Source organism: Canis aureus, chromosome 4 (assembly GCF_053574225.1).
Source record: "Canis aureus isolate CA01 chromosome 4, VMU_Caureus_v.1.0, whole genome shotgun sequence".
Taxonomy (NCBI): Eukaryota; Metazoa; Chordata; class Mammalia; order Carnivora; family Canidae; genus Canis; species Canis aureus.
Window position 1 is genome coordinate 67,827,744 of NC_135614.1, and position 13,696 is coordinate 67,841,439.

At 36.3% G+C, this 13,696-nt stretch overlaps 1 long non-coding RNA gene across 1 annotated transcript; it reads left to right on the top strand.

Moving 5' to 3' along the window:
• The first annotated feature begins 2,978 nt into the window (after window positions 1-2,978).
• LOC144311925 (uncharacterized) lies at window positions 2,979-10,400 on the top strand. The gene is made up of 4 exons (XR_013377401.1): window positions 2,979-3,093; window positions 6,227-6,362; window positions 7,611-7,738; window positions 10,163-10,400. It is a non-coding gene; the product is annotated as an uncharacterized LOC144311925 (long non-coding RNA).
• The last annotated feature ends 3,296 nt before the right edge of the window (window positions 10,401-13,696 follow it).

Sequence of the window (13,696 nt, forward strand, 5' to 3'; positions counted from 1 at the left end):
TCAGCCTTCATTACTCTGTGAAACTGCTCTTGCAAAGATCACTGAAGTACAGGTAAACTGTGAAAATCTAAATGGTTGTTTAGTTTCCATCTTTCTCAGCCTCTCAGTGGCATCAGGTAGTGTTAACCAACTACTTTAGGGAAACAGGTTCTTCTTCTATCCATGGGATCACTCCTTCTGTCTCTATCTGGCTCCTTCCATTCCCTAAATCTAGATTTTGCACAAAGATGTGTACAGCTTTTGCTCTTCTCCCTGTCAATCAAATCAAAACAAAACAAAAATACCAACAATGGCTCCCATCACAACCAAAATAAAATCCAATGCTTAACTTTCCAAAACTCTCTCCATCAGCTGTGCCTATCTTACCTTTCCAATATTACTGAAACCTGGCGAAAGCAAACTGCTTTCCAATTCCTAAACAAAGTTCAATTCCTGAACTTTTATTCTCTAAGCTGGGTTTTCACTCCATAAACCTTAGAAACAGCTTCTCATTTCTGTCACATGCATAAAAAGTTTTTCATCACTATAAATGTTCAAGTCCTGTGTGTCTTTCAATAATAATAATGTAGTGACTTCTATCAACACAACATATTAGGTATTGTCCTGAACACTGTATTTATTCATTTAATCTCCAAAACAACCTCATGACCCAGCTCAAATTCTACTTCCCCAATAAAATTCTTCACAGATACCATATACTTTCCTTCTCCATTCTGAAGTCTCAGATACTTTAAGTGCTATATCTTTTATAGTTCTAGATGCTTTGTCTCATAGTTATGTGCCTTTATCTTACATATATTCAGCAATAAGGTGTTGAGGTCAGGAGTCTTGCTAACCTCTCATTGCACAATTAAATGATATCTTTCTTGCCAAAGCTCTGAAATCACCCGTTAAAGGAAACTTCTTGATTCTAAAACTCTTTCTGGGGATCTCTAGGTGGCTCAGTGGTTTCACACCTGCCTTTGGCCCAGGGTACGATCCTGGAGTCCCGGGATCGAGTCCCACATCGGGCTCCCAGCATGGAGCCTGCTTCTCCCTCTGCCTGTGTCTCTGCCTCTCTCTCTCTCTCTCTCTCTCTCTCTCTCTCTCTCTCTCTATGTCTATCATAAATAAATAAAAATAAATATTTAAAAAATAAAAAAATAAAACTCTGTATTAGGTGTTGCTTATTGTGCCATCGCAGTTCTTTGCATATCTTTATCTTTGCTCAATCTTATCACAATTTCCTATCTACCTATATGTTTTCTCTTGCAAGAATAAGCAAAGTCTTTTTCCTTTTCTTATTTATAGTATTTGTCATAATATACTACAGAGTAGGTACTCCATAAATGTTTGTGGGATGAATAAATAATTATCCCAGTCATGACCATCTGATCTCCAAGTCACAGGAGATTGCAACCTATAAACTGAAAGAAAATGACTGTTGGAAAAAAAATACGCTATGTTACTAAAGAAGAAAGAGAAAATGAGGCTTTTTTTTTTTTTTTTTTTTTTTTTTTTTAGCACAGAACGTAGTTCAAGATCATTAATTCTGAGCCTAAATCTGTGTGAACAAGTTAAATACAACAGGGAGCCCTATGTCCCCATACAAAAAAATAAATTCAAGATGGATCCTAAGTCCAAACAGAACTAAAACTATAAAGCTTTTAGAAAGAAACATAACTTATCTTGTGACCTGGGGTGTGGTCTACAAGTTTCTTAGGCCACAGGAAACAATAACCATTAAAAATACACATATACAGGGATGCCTCGGTGACTCAGTCAGTTAAGCATTCAACTCTTCATCTCAGCTCAGGTCTTGATCTCAGGACCATGAATTCAAGCCCTGCACTAGGCTCCATGCTGGGCATGGAGCTTATTTAAAAAAATAAAAACTAAATTTGACTTAAAAAAAAAAGATTTTATTTATTTATTTGAGAGAGAGAGAGAGCAAGAGAGAGAGAGCACAAGCAGGATGAGGGGCAGAGGGAGAAGCAAACATTCTGCTGAGCAGGGAGCAAGATATAGCACTCAGTCCCAAAACCCTGGGATCATGACTTGAGCCAATGGCAGTTGCTTAACCAACTGAGCCACCCAGGTACCCCTAAATTTGACTTTATATTTTAAAATGACTACTTATTAACACATATTGTTAGGAAATAAATAGGTGAGCCACAAATTAGGAGAAAATATCTGACAAAGTACTAATATATAGTATCAGTAAATAATTCTTTCAGCTCAAAAATAGACAGACAACCAAAAAATGGCTGAGCCCGTGAAAAACTGCTCAACATTGTTAGTTACTAGGAATAAGTCAGTTAAAATAAAAATAACCACTACACACTTACCAGGGTGATTAAAATTAGAAGACCTACCACCACCAGGTATTGTCATCTGGACTTCTCATATATCCTTTGCAGGTATTTGGAAACAGTACAACTATTCTGGAAAAGGTATGTCAGTTCCATTTAAAACTAAAAATATATGTACTCAACGACCCAGCAATTCCATTCTTAGGTATATATCTAAAGGAAATGAAAACATAAGTTCAGGGATCCCTGGGTGGCGCAGCGGTTTGGCGCCTGCCTTTGGCCCAGGGTGCGATCCTGGAGACCCGGGATCAAATCCCGCATCGGGCTCCCGGTGCATGGAGCCTGCTTCTCCCTCTGCCTGTGTCTCTGCCTCTCTCTCTCTCTCTGTGACTATCATAAATAAATAAAAAATAAAAAATAAAAAAAAAAACATAAGTTCATCAAAAAATTAAAATATAGAAGCTTTATTGATAATGGCCAAAAAACAGAAAAAGCCTTGCGTCTACCAAACAAAAACAGATGAACAAACTGTGGCATGTTCAGCTTTCTGAGAAGTTAGTTAAAAAAAATATAGATTAAACTAAAATACATCCTGCTAATAGAGAAAAAAAGCTATACATAAAAGACAACATTCTGTTTGATTCCATTTACATGGAAATTATAGAATGACAAACTTAGAATGGCAGAAAGAATGTCAGTGGTTGCCTCTAAGAAGGTGGGAGTGAAGATTGACTAGAAAGTGCCATGAGGAAGCTTTTTGGCTGATGATAACATTCTGTGTCTGGAAATGGATTTGGATTATGTATGCACATGCATTTGTAAAAACTCAGCAAACATATTGTATTTCATTGTATTTAAATTATGTATCGGAAGTAAAAACTAGTGAAGTCTGATATAATAAATATCAAAATCTAAGAATGCTAGAATATTTAGGAGGAAATAAATGTGCAATTTACTTTGAAATGCATCCAAAATAAGTTAGATGAAAAGGTGCAGAGGTGGATACATTTGTGTTTACAAAAGTAAAAAGTTAATAGCAGACTATGTCGTTAGTACATAAGTGCTCAATGTAAAAGTCTTTCCATTTCTGTTGGTCAAATAAAATGGGCAACCAAAGTACTATGTTGTAGGGAGATTCCTTTTCATTATATAACTTTAAGGACTGTTTGAAATGTTAGGTAAAAAAGGAAAATCTAAAAATCAAGATAAAGCACTGTCATGTGTATATAACTATTTTATCTATGAAGTTGAATTAATAGTTCCAAGCATTATATTCAGAAAACTCAGATGCATGGTTGACTAATAGGATGTCTAATTATTCATTTAGAGAAAATGAGAGACAATTATTCCAAATTGAATTTGGAATTGCTCAGTATTTGGGGATAGGGACACCAGGAGAGGGAAAAAGTAGCTTTCACAAGTTCTTAGCTTTCTTTTTAACAGATTTAATCTCTTACTAAACTTCTTGGGTGCTTCTACACACATTGATACTTGAGTTTTTCTAAAATTCCACTTAAAACTAGATAGCAAGTACATCCCTCAAACAGAAAGCCAGTCATTTATTTCTCAGAATTCTTTTCTCTTCCATCTGTGTCCACTCCTGCCATTTCCTTACCCCTTCTCTGTAGCCTATTCAATTTCATCCAGTTATCCCATGTTTTTGAAACATTTTCTTTGTGTGAATACTAAATCCCCATTTCCTCCTTTTTGATCTCCATTTAGTCTTGATTACAAACCTAACTGAATTATGGTCAGTATTACTAAGCTCCTTCCTCCACCCACTCACCTTATTAGAACAGTCACATCATCTCCTTAAAAAATAAAAAAAAAATTAAAAAAAAAAGAGTTTTTACAATGGCCCACTTATCATGATGACTTTAACATGGATTAAAAAGAAAAGCCATCACATAAGATTTATCTTCCCAGAGTAAACAAATGCTCAGAGAGAAACCCAGGAAGCCCTGAAAATTTTTGGTAGTTTGGGCTTAGTTAAATATGTAAAACATTCTAGAGTAACACTCAAAGAGAGTTTTAAAATAAGTTAAAACTTGTTCTCTTCTTCCATAAGGAAACTGGCCAATGGTTGGTCAAACAAGGTAATAATTAAACCTTAATTTGTCTCTGATTCCAAAGTAATTCTCTAATTGGTAGTAATATTATTTAACATCTTTACAGGAAACGCAGGTGGATAAATGGAAAGATATCTACTCTTCTCATCTTGGTTAGCCAAAAGTCCATTTGTTTTCCTATATCCATTTAAAGAAATTCTATAAAAGTAGAGATGCCTAGACTGAAACAACAGGAAAATTTTTACTTTAGCTATTACATAAAAACATGGAACCATAAATGTTAAAGCTAAGTAGAGTTACTATCTATTCCAGCATTTCCTAAATAGCTTGGTGCAGACATTTTTTTGTATGGAATACCATTCAGTGTGGTTCCCCAAGGAAGTAAGGTGGGAGGTGGTAGATTCAATCAGATTGAAATTCAGAATGAACTAGGATAAATTTTCATTCTCTTTGGGAGAATAGCTCATCTTTTCTGCTGTCATTTTAGCTGCAGAGAGGTCAGGCGATTAGCCTAGATTATGAGTAACAAAAGTAGGACTATAACACAGGTCTAAAACCAAGCACAGTAAATCTTCATACGTCCCATTAATTTAATAATATGGCATTAAATAAACATAATACCCATAAAGGTTTATAGAATATATCCTAACACATCTGATATTTCCTTTTTTTCTCTCTGTGAGAGAACAAATCAGATATTTTCTTAGAGTATTCTGGTGCTTATCTACTGAAATGTGGACATCGTCAGCAAAATGTTAACACAAAGACTATTGTATTTCTCCACTTTTCTCTCTCTTCCTATCAAAAACCAAAACAAATCAAACAGAAAAGCTCAAGTAAGGCATCTCAAAAAAGTCCTTGCAAGTAGAAAAGTTCCTTCTTTTATCAAAAATAAAGATTTTAGTTAGAATTAAGCCTTCAGGACTAAGCCTGACTAAAAGATAATAGTTAGCATAATTTCTCCATGTCACATGAAAAATAATCTGGCTATTTTCTTTTCTTAAATTCTATTTATTTATTCATGAGACACACACACAGAGAGAGGCAGAGACATAGGCAGAGGGAGAAGCAGGCACCCTGCGGGGAGCCCAATGCAGGACTCAATCCCAGGACCCCAGGATCTTGTCCTGAGCAGACGCTCAACCACTGAGCCACCCTGGCATTCTTTTTTTTTTTTTTTTTAAGATTTTTATTTTCTTAATAAATATCCAACAAAAAGATCACACTTCAGCAATGAAGATCTGAACAGGGAAATCCAAAAATAGTTGTCTGTGCCAAGCTGGCAGATGTCATTCCTGAAGAGCTCAAGGAGACAAAACTGAAACAGTGAGAGAAGAAAGAAGTTATAAACAGGAGAATAACTGCTTTAAAATACTGCCTATTCCATGTCTTCTGATAGTGAAATGAATAGGATTTCTCAAATTATTTTATTTCACTAAGGGACATTTTCATAATCTATATCATTTTGACTCTTTGGCAAGTAAATTGTTAGCAGAAAAGATTACTCTCTCAAAGGTATCACTAAAAGGAACTCTGACTTTTTTTATTCTGGTCCCCTTTTGAATCTGTGAAAGTCATCTTCCAATATTGGTTCAATGCCCCAAGGACCTCTAAGAGTAAAAAGTAGATCCATTTTTCAAGGGGGTGCCTCCTAGTTAAGAGGAAATAGAACATGACTCGAATTCAGATTCCTTCAGACTCAAAAAATGATTCAATGACACTCTCCATCATTTGATCAAAAATGGATGCTGTATCATTACAAAACTAATAGAAAAAATAGGAAAGAAAGTATTCCTCTCCCATTGTTACTCTTTTTAAAAAAGTAATGCTCAAGTCCCTATTGATTCTTGTGGTACTGTTCTCCAGGTAACCAACTAAAATTGGATTTTTGCTTAATCAACCAGCCTAATTAAGGCTTCTGTTCAGATCTTTGGATGACAAGGCAGAGTGTGGCTTCAATCAAATTGCTGGTTGACTCTTCCATGGGCCTAAATCATACCCGGTAATGTAATCAAACCAGTTTGGCTAAATTACACACCATATATCAGGAAATGGCTTTTCTAGGTCACTGGCCTACACACAATCTGGCATTAAAGTATAGCAGATAAAAAGAAATGTTTTAACATTTCCAAGAAACTCACATGCATTACTTAAGGTTTTAACTAATAAGAAACTATTAGAAGAAAAAAAGAGAGACATGAAAGCATAACAACATTGTGTCCATCCCAAATGTCATTAGCTACAATCTTTAATCAGGCACTCACTCCAGTTACTGGGCGGTATTGCCAACCTCCCAGAGGGAAGTCAGCCGCAGACCAAGAATGAGAAAACCAATTTGAAAAAAAAAAAAAAAAAAATGAACCTGAATGATAACTGAGCCCAGATGGGGAGAAGAAAGGTTAACTCTGGAACTGGTCTTACTTAAAGGCCACCAGTAAATATAAGCCACAGAGATACTTGGCTAAATAGGGAAAATACTGTGTTTTCTTCTCTATAGTAAAAAGGGAAATGAACATACTCAATTTGACCCACCAGCAGTCTTCTCCCAAGTTGTAGAGTGGAACATAAGGTCCATGGAGCAGGAGTTATAGGCTAAATACTGCAGTGGGGGCAGTGTAGGAAAGAAGCAGCTGTTTCTTATTATTCGCGTGTATTTTTCTTATGGGTAAAAACATGGGCAGAGTGCCACGGTGCACTGCCGTGCAGACCTCCCAAAATGGCAAGGGCAGAACACTGGCTTTCCCCTGCTACCATCCAGCATGTGATCAACAAGATATCTACCCAGGGAAAGTTCAGTAGAAAACAAACCTGGTGCATCGCCACTGGCATGCAGCTCTATAAAAGAAGAAATGAACTGAGGGACGGCTTTTAAAAGGCACATTTAAAAACTTGATTACAAATAATACCAAGGGGAATTAGACCATAATATAATCAAACATGGAACATTCAGTCTTTAAAGCCTATTACTTAAATTTTTAAATGACATGAGTGAAGACAGAGACAGTACCAAAACCATGATCCATCAGGGCAGAAGAGATGAGTATCCAAACCTCTCTCTCATTCTCCCACAGATGTCCTACAAATACCTGTCTTTGCACAAACCCATTTGGATGTGGAGGGCAAGGCAGCTCCAGGGATTTAGGGGTAGGGAAGGCCCAAGAATGGATCCAGAGAGGCAATGAGGAATATTCTGCATGTTCCACTGGCTATTCTCAATATGGCATTGAGACTGAACCCTTTTTCAACCTAGGTCAGAAGTGCCAACCACTCTTCTGCTTAAGACCCTCCTATGACCTTCTATGGCAACAAGAGGGAAACTGGAAACTTCATAAGGTCTGCCCTCACCTCTACTTGGCCTGTGCTCCAAGATCCTTTTCGGTATGGCATGTTGGATGGCTCTACTTCAGCCCCCACTCCAAACAACCTGCTCCTTCCTTCTTGATTTGTTTTTCCTGATAGCATGATCACCAGTAGCCTGACTACATGTTTTACTTTTTTTTTTTTTCTATCTGTTCCTTACTAGCATAAAAGCTCCAGAAGTACATGCTATTTGTTTTGTTCTTAGCTGTAATCCCAGAATACCTAAAACAATGCCTGGCACCTACCAACCATTTAATATTTGTTGAATGGATAAATGAAACAACGGATTAATGAGCATTTAAATATTTAATCTTAGCATGCTTTTTGATCATTAAGTATTATTCATTTGCGGACAATAATCAGTGTCTCCTATAAATTGACTTGGCAAAGTAAGTTCTTTGAAAATTTAATTATATGCTTATATTTAATTTAAGAGACAAAAACAGTTCTCAACACCCTTCACAGTATCAAGAAGCATTAAAACTGAACAAATTGATTTAGACAAGGGAAAAATGACATCTCTTTGATTTTAGGAACAAACTTTCCCCCCTTTTAATGTGGAGTTGTAAAGGTCACAATGATTGACCTACTAATTACCAAATCCTACAAACACTCCTCAGTATTTGTCTTTCCTGACTTCTCTGAGTTATCTGACACTCTTGAGCATCTTGTCCTTCAAAAAATTACTTAGTGATTTATCACGGTTTACTAAATAGGTGGGAAACTGGCTCCTTACTAAAATTAAATCTACTTTGTTAAATCTTTTTATTACCATTAAAGTAGTAAAACTTGCAACTTAAAATGTAAAGTATCATTGCCTAATGATATAGGGAGTACATGTCATTGTAAAAACTAAATCAGAAAAAAAAAAAAGAAGATTCTAATCCCATCACTGGAAATAAGCAATTTGAAAGCTATATGTAGATGTATAATATTTATAAAATAATTTTCACTTTAAAATGTTATAATTATTCTTGTTAAACATATGCATACACATCTATATAGTTTTTTTTACTGTAGAATATCTCATTGTAGGAATGCATATTATTTAACCTAAGCATCACTATTATGCACTTAGATTATTTCCATTTTTTCTAATTTAGTATATCTAGATTAACTTCCTTAAATATATATCTTTCTTTATCTTTAAGTATAACCCTTAGAAATTGAATCACTAGTTTATAACATCTGTAAAAAGGAAGAATACTGGCTTTTCAATATATATTGTTCTTTTACTTATTTATGTTTTTACTTATTTATTGCTTTGGTTTTTTAATGTTGTTTTGGCTGGGATTTCCAGAATAATTACATAGTAAGCAGACATCTTTCTCTTTTCCTGACTTAGGAGAAAGCTCTCTTGATACTATTTTTTAATAGCTTTCTCAAACTTAGGAACAGATAGTAAGTACACTGGACACGCAACTGTAGAATTGAGTATTTTTCTAAACAGAAATTACAAACTGTTGACCTCTTGGATGAATTTAGTATACCAACACCATTTGGATTTGCTTGCACATATATTTTATTTTTTAATTCAGCTAGCAAGTAAAAAATTTTCAAAAAAAAAGGATTTTCACAATTAACTTAATTTTAATCTCTTGGAAAATCAAAAGATCAAGCTATATTCAGTATACATCCTTGGGAAACAAAATTGGCTAGAACTGAATAGCCATTTACTTTTGAGAGAGGACGCAAACATCTTAGATAACTCTGGTCCCCACAGTTCACATGCTAAATACATATATATTTGCACTTAAATCATTTCACTCATATATATTTCCTGCCTGATGCTACTGGCATTGGATTTTTGGCCCCTATTCCAAACCATAAATTTTAAAGGCTCCATAGGATTCTAATGTGTCAAGGTACCTTAATTTAAATATATTTAAATATATTTTTATGTATAACACCGATTACTAAGAAGAAAAATCTTAGTTGTAGAATTGTTGGTATGTCTATTTTGAAAGCATTAGGTAAACACTGCCTAGTATCCTACACAAAAGTTTTAGGTAAAGGACCTTGATTGGTCTGGCTTAAGAAAAATGCCCATCCGTCACTGGTCCAGTTAACTGTACGTAATTCAAACACTACTGGGAGAAAACTCTTAGGGGAGTTTTGAGGACAGGAATGAAGACAACCAAAACAGTTTCTTCCATATGTGATTGAACAGGTTTCTGTGTTATCATATGTCATTTGAATTTCTACTTTTTTTTTAATTTTTTTTTAAAATTTTTATTTATTTATGATAGTCACAGAGAGAGAGAGAGAGAGAGAGAGAGAGAGAGGCAGAGACACAGGCAGAGGGAGAAGCAGGCTCCATGCACCGGGAGCCCGATGTGGGACTCGATCCTGGGTCTCCAGAATCGCACCCTGGGCCAAAGGCAGGCGCCAAACCGCTGCGCCACCCAGGGATCCCGAATTTCTACTTTTTAAAATTGCCAGTTTGCATTATTCCTTGCTACTACTGAGCTCAAACTACGAGTCAGGCATGGAGCTGAGCACTGAAATGCAAGGATGAAAAAGGAGTGATCTTTATTCTCAGTGTGCTGATGAAGCCAGATGTAATACATGGATGCCTCTGACAGACTCGTTCAGGGACATGATAGAAGTGTGCATGGTATGGAATGGGGCTTCGGAAAGTTTCCTGGAGAGCAAAACATCTGAGCTGATACTTGAAGCTAAGCAGGCAAGTGAAGAACGAGTGCAAAGGACATAGACAAGTCACAGAGCATGACTTGGGTATTAAGCCAACTGCAAGAGTTTGATCTCGTTTGAGTTTGAAGTGTGCAAGCAGGCAGGCATTCAAGAGACGCTGACTTGCAAAGCAAATACAATGTGGGCAACCACTACCTGAGATGCCTGGAGGCATCTGGTTGTCTTGCCTACATTTCTGCCTCCGGTAGCATAGAGTCTATCTAGTTGCCTGTTGGGATCGTTGCATTACACTTTTTACCAAACCAAAAGATTCTGGATGGTGCCACAGAAGTCTTAAAAATGTGGAAGTCCAGGAATAGAAAGTGTCATGGGAAAAAAAAAATTCTGGACAACACTTGTATGTAGACATGCCCTGGGCAAATTTATTCCCCTTTGCTTTCTCTGGCAAAACTGAATTCTGCGAAACTAGCTTGCAAACCCATCAAGGGGCTCTACTGCCTAATTTGTCATGGGCCCACTTTACTTGATTTGGGCAATTTAATCAGCATGAAGATGAATTGGCTGCAGGTCTCCTATAAGCATGTGTCATTTCCACCCCCCCCCCTTTTTTTTTGGAATCTGTATTTGTTGGAACAGATCCTCATTGGAGCCCTCACTAGGGCAGGGGTGGGAAGCAGGGAGTGGGGGGGTTAGCAGGGTGGAGGGTGTGCAGTAGGAAACCAGAGTCAACACAAGCTGAAGCTCTAAACTTGCTTCTAACACATCCAACAGGCATAAAGCAGACTTTGAAGTGCATTTTAGGGTTGTATAAGACCTTTCTTAATCTCTCTCTCTCTCTCTGTCCTCCCCCACCCCGTAATGAGCAGAGAAAAATATTACTCCAATTTAACATGGGATCATTCTCCCCATAAAAGAAAGTACAACTGCCTCCTCTAATGAAATAACCCTTTCTTCCTGCTTTAATCAGCGGATTGGACTCCCTTTTAGGCTTAAATAATAATGGTCATATAATCTAATACAGTAAAAAGGAAATCAGCAAAACTATCTAGATTACCAAGAGTTATTATCTAAGCCACTTGAAGAAAATGGTATCTGTTCTGCCTTTTACAGATCTGGAATTTTAATATCTACATAAGGGAAAAATATATCCACAGGATTTGGAGGTAAGCAAAAATGTCTGATAAACAAAAAAAAATGTATACCTTGTTGAATTATCTTCAGTTTGTGAACAAAACTTTGTGGCACTTAGATCACTTATTCTAAGAAAGCTCCTCAGAAATACTAGTTCTTAGGGAATTTTCTCTCTGTTGTACTCCTAGAGTACTTGTTATCTGTATTTTAGTTTGGCAATTAATCATACTGGATTCATGTGTATTGTGTATTGAACTGTTATTTATCTCTTGTAGTGCCATTTAATTTTTCATGGTTTTATGAGCGGTGGCTCAGCATAGGAGAAAGGATATGGGTTCTAGCAAGACAAGAGCTTAAACTTAAATTGGCCAACACAACTGGATCGGACAACCTGGACTGCCTACTTTACAGCAATGTGGATTATACAACAATTCTGAATCTTGGTTGCCTCATCTTTAAACCAGAAGTAGTGGTACTCACTTTGCAAGGTTATTAGGAGAATAAAATAAAACATATTCACAATATCTGGCATAGAAACAGGTGATAATTAAAATAGTACTATTGTCAGGGCAATTGGGTGGCTCAGTCAGTTAATCATCTGATTCTTGCTTTCAGCTCACGTCATGATTGCAGGGTCGTGGGATCAAGCCCCATGTTGGGGTCCACACACAGCAAGGAGTCTGCTTGAGGATTCTCTCTCGCCCTCTCTTTTTGCCTCCCTCTCCCCCCGCTCATGCTCTCTATCTCTCTCTCTCAAATAAATATATCTTTGAAGTATCATTATTGTTTTATTTTACCTCTTAAGATGATTTTAAGCTCTTGGTACACTTGCTTAGGGGAAGCCAGTTGCCATGGTGAGAAATTTAATGACTGAGGCTGCCATACCATGAAGGAACCCATGTGGAAAGGCTGCATGGAGAGAAGGCATGAGAGCAAGAAAGACATGCCCAAGCAGACATCCTAATGTCCCACTTAGGCACCACACATGAGTGAAAAAGCCTCCAGATGACTCTGACCTCATGACCATCTAACTCTAAGTGGGATGAGAGGCCCCTAAGTGACACCACCCACATGAACCTGGTTGACTCTAACAACCAAGAGGGATGATACTGAATTTTTGTGTGAAGTCATAGAAAAGGATATTGATTGCCTTTAAGCAAGTGTTATTCATTTCATGTTTTGTATTTCCCAAGATCTAGCATCCTACCTTATGCAACAATCACTATTTACAAGTAGACTGCTGTTTCTATGTCTTTACTAAGCTAGAATACCGATATATCAGTGGATCTCTGTAACAATACACAGATTTAAAAGCATCTGATTTTCTCTCCATGCATCTTCACAGAGGGATTCTCTTTGTTCAAACATGTATATAGGCATAATTGTAACATATTTTAAAGTAGTGCTTATTTACTCAGAATGTATGATATGCTAATACTATATCGAACTTATCTATAAATCATAGGAACAAAAAATCAGCAAAATTCTCACAAAAAAATATATTTTGGGAGTTTTCATGTTTGCTCTTAAGTCCCCAAAAGAGATCTGTGACTTCATAGATGGAAGAAAAACTCTCTCTCCATTTTACTCTTAAATTTTTAAAAATTTTATTCTTAAAAATTTTATTTTTACTCTAACCTATTCTCTATTTCCTATTTCTTAATCCATTCTTTCTCACTACATTTCCTTGCCTTTTTTTTTGGAAAGCTAATGAAAAATTTATTTAGAGATGCATTTCTTCTGAACATATTCCAATGCCAGTGAAAATTTGAGAATTAAATGAAATTAACTGCACTAACAATAACATTATATTTTAACTACTCAATTATATATATTCAGAAGGGCTTGCTTTTTATTCTCCACTTTCCTTCATATTATCAGTGATAGCATTTGCTCACTATTACTACACTTTCTGTATCCTGAGCCCAGATTTACTGAACTCTAAACATATTTCCAACTTTTTACTGAACTCTGCATAAGGGAACACCAGTGCTTTGAAGTCTGTCACAAAATGAAGCCCTTATTTTTCTCTATAAACCACTTACTCTTATGGTTCAAGACTCTGCTAACACCAAGAATTCACCTTTTCTGTAGCTCAGTTAAAGACAAAACCACCTAACCAATAGCTGGAAATGTTAGCATAATCTTCCTCTGTATCTGATAAATCAAATTTCACTTAGAAATGTGGTC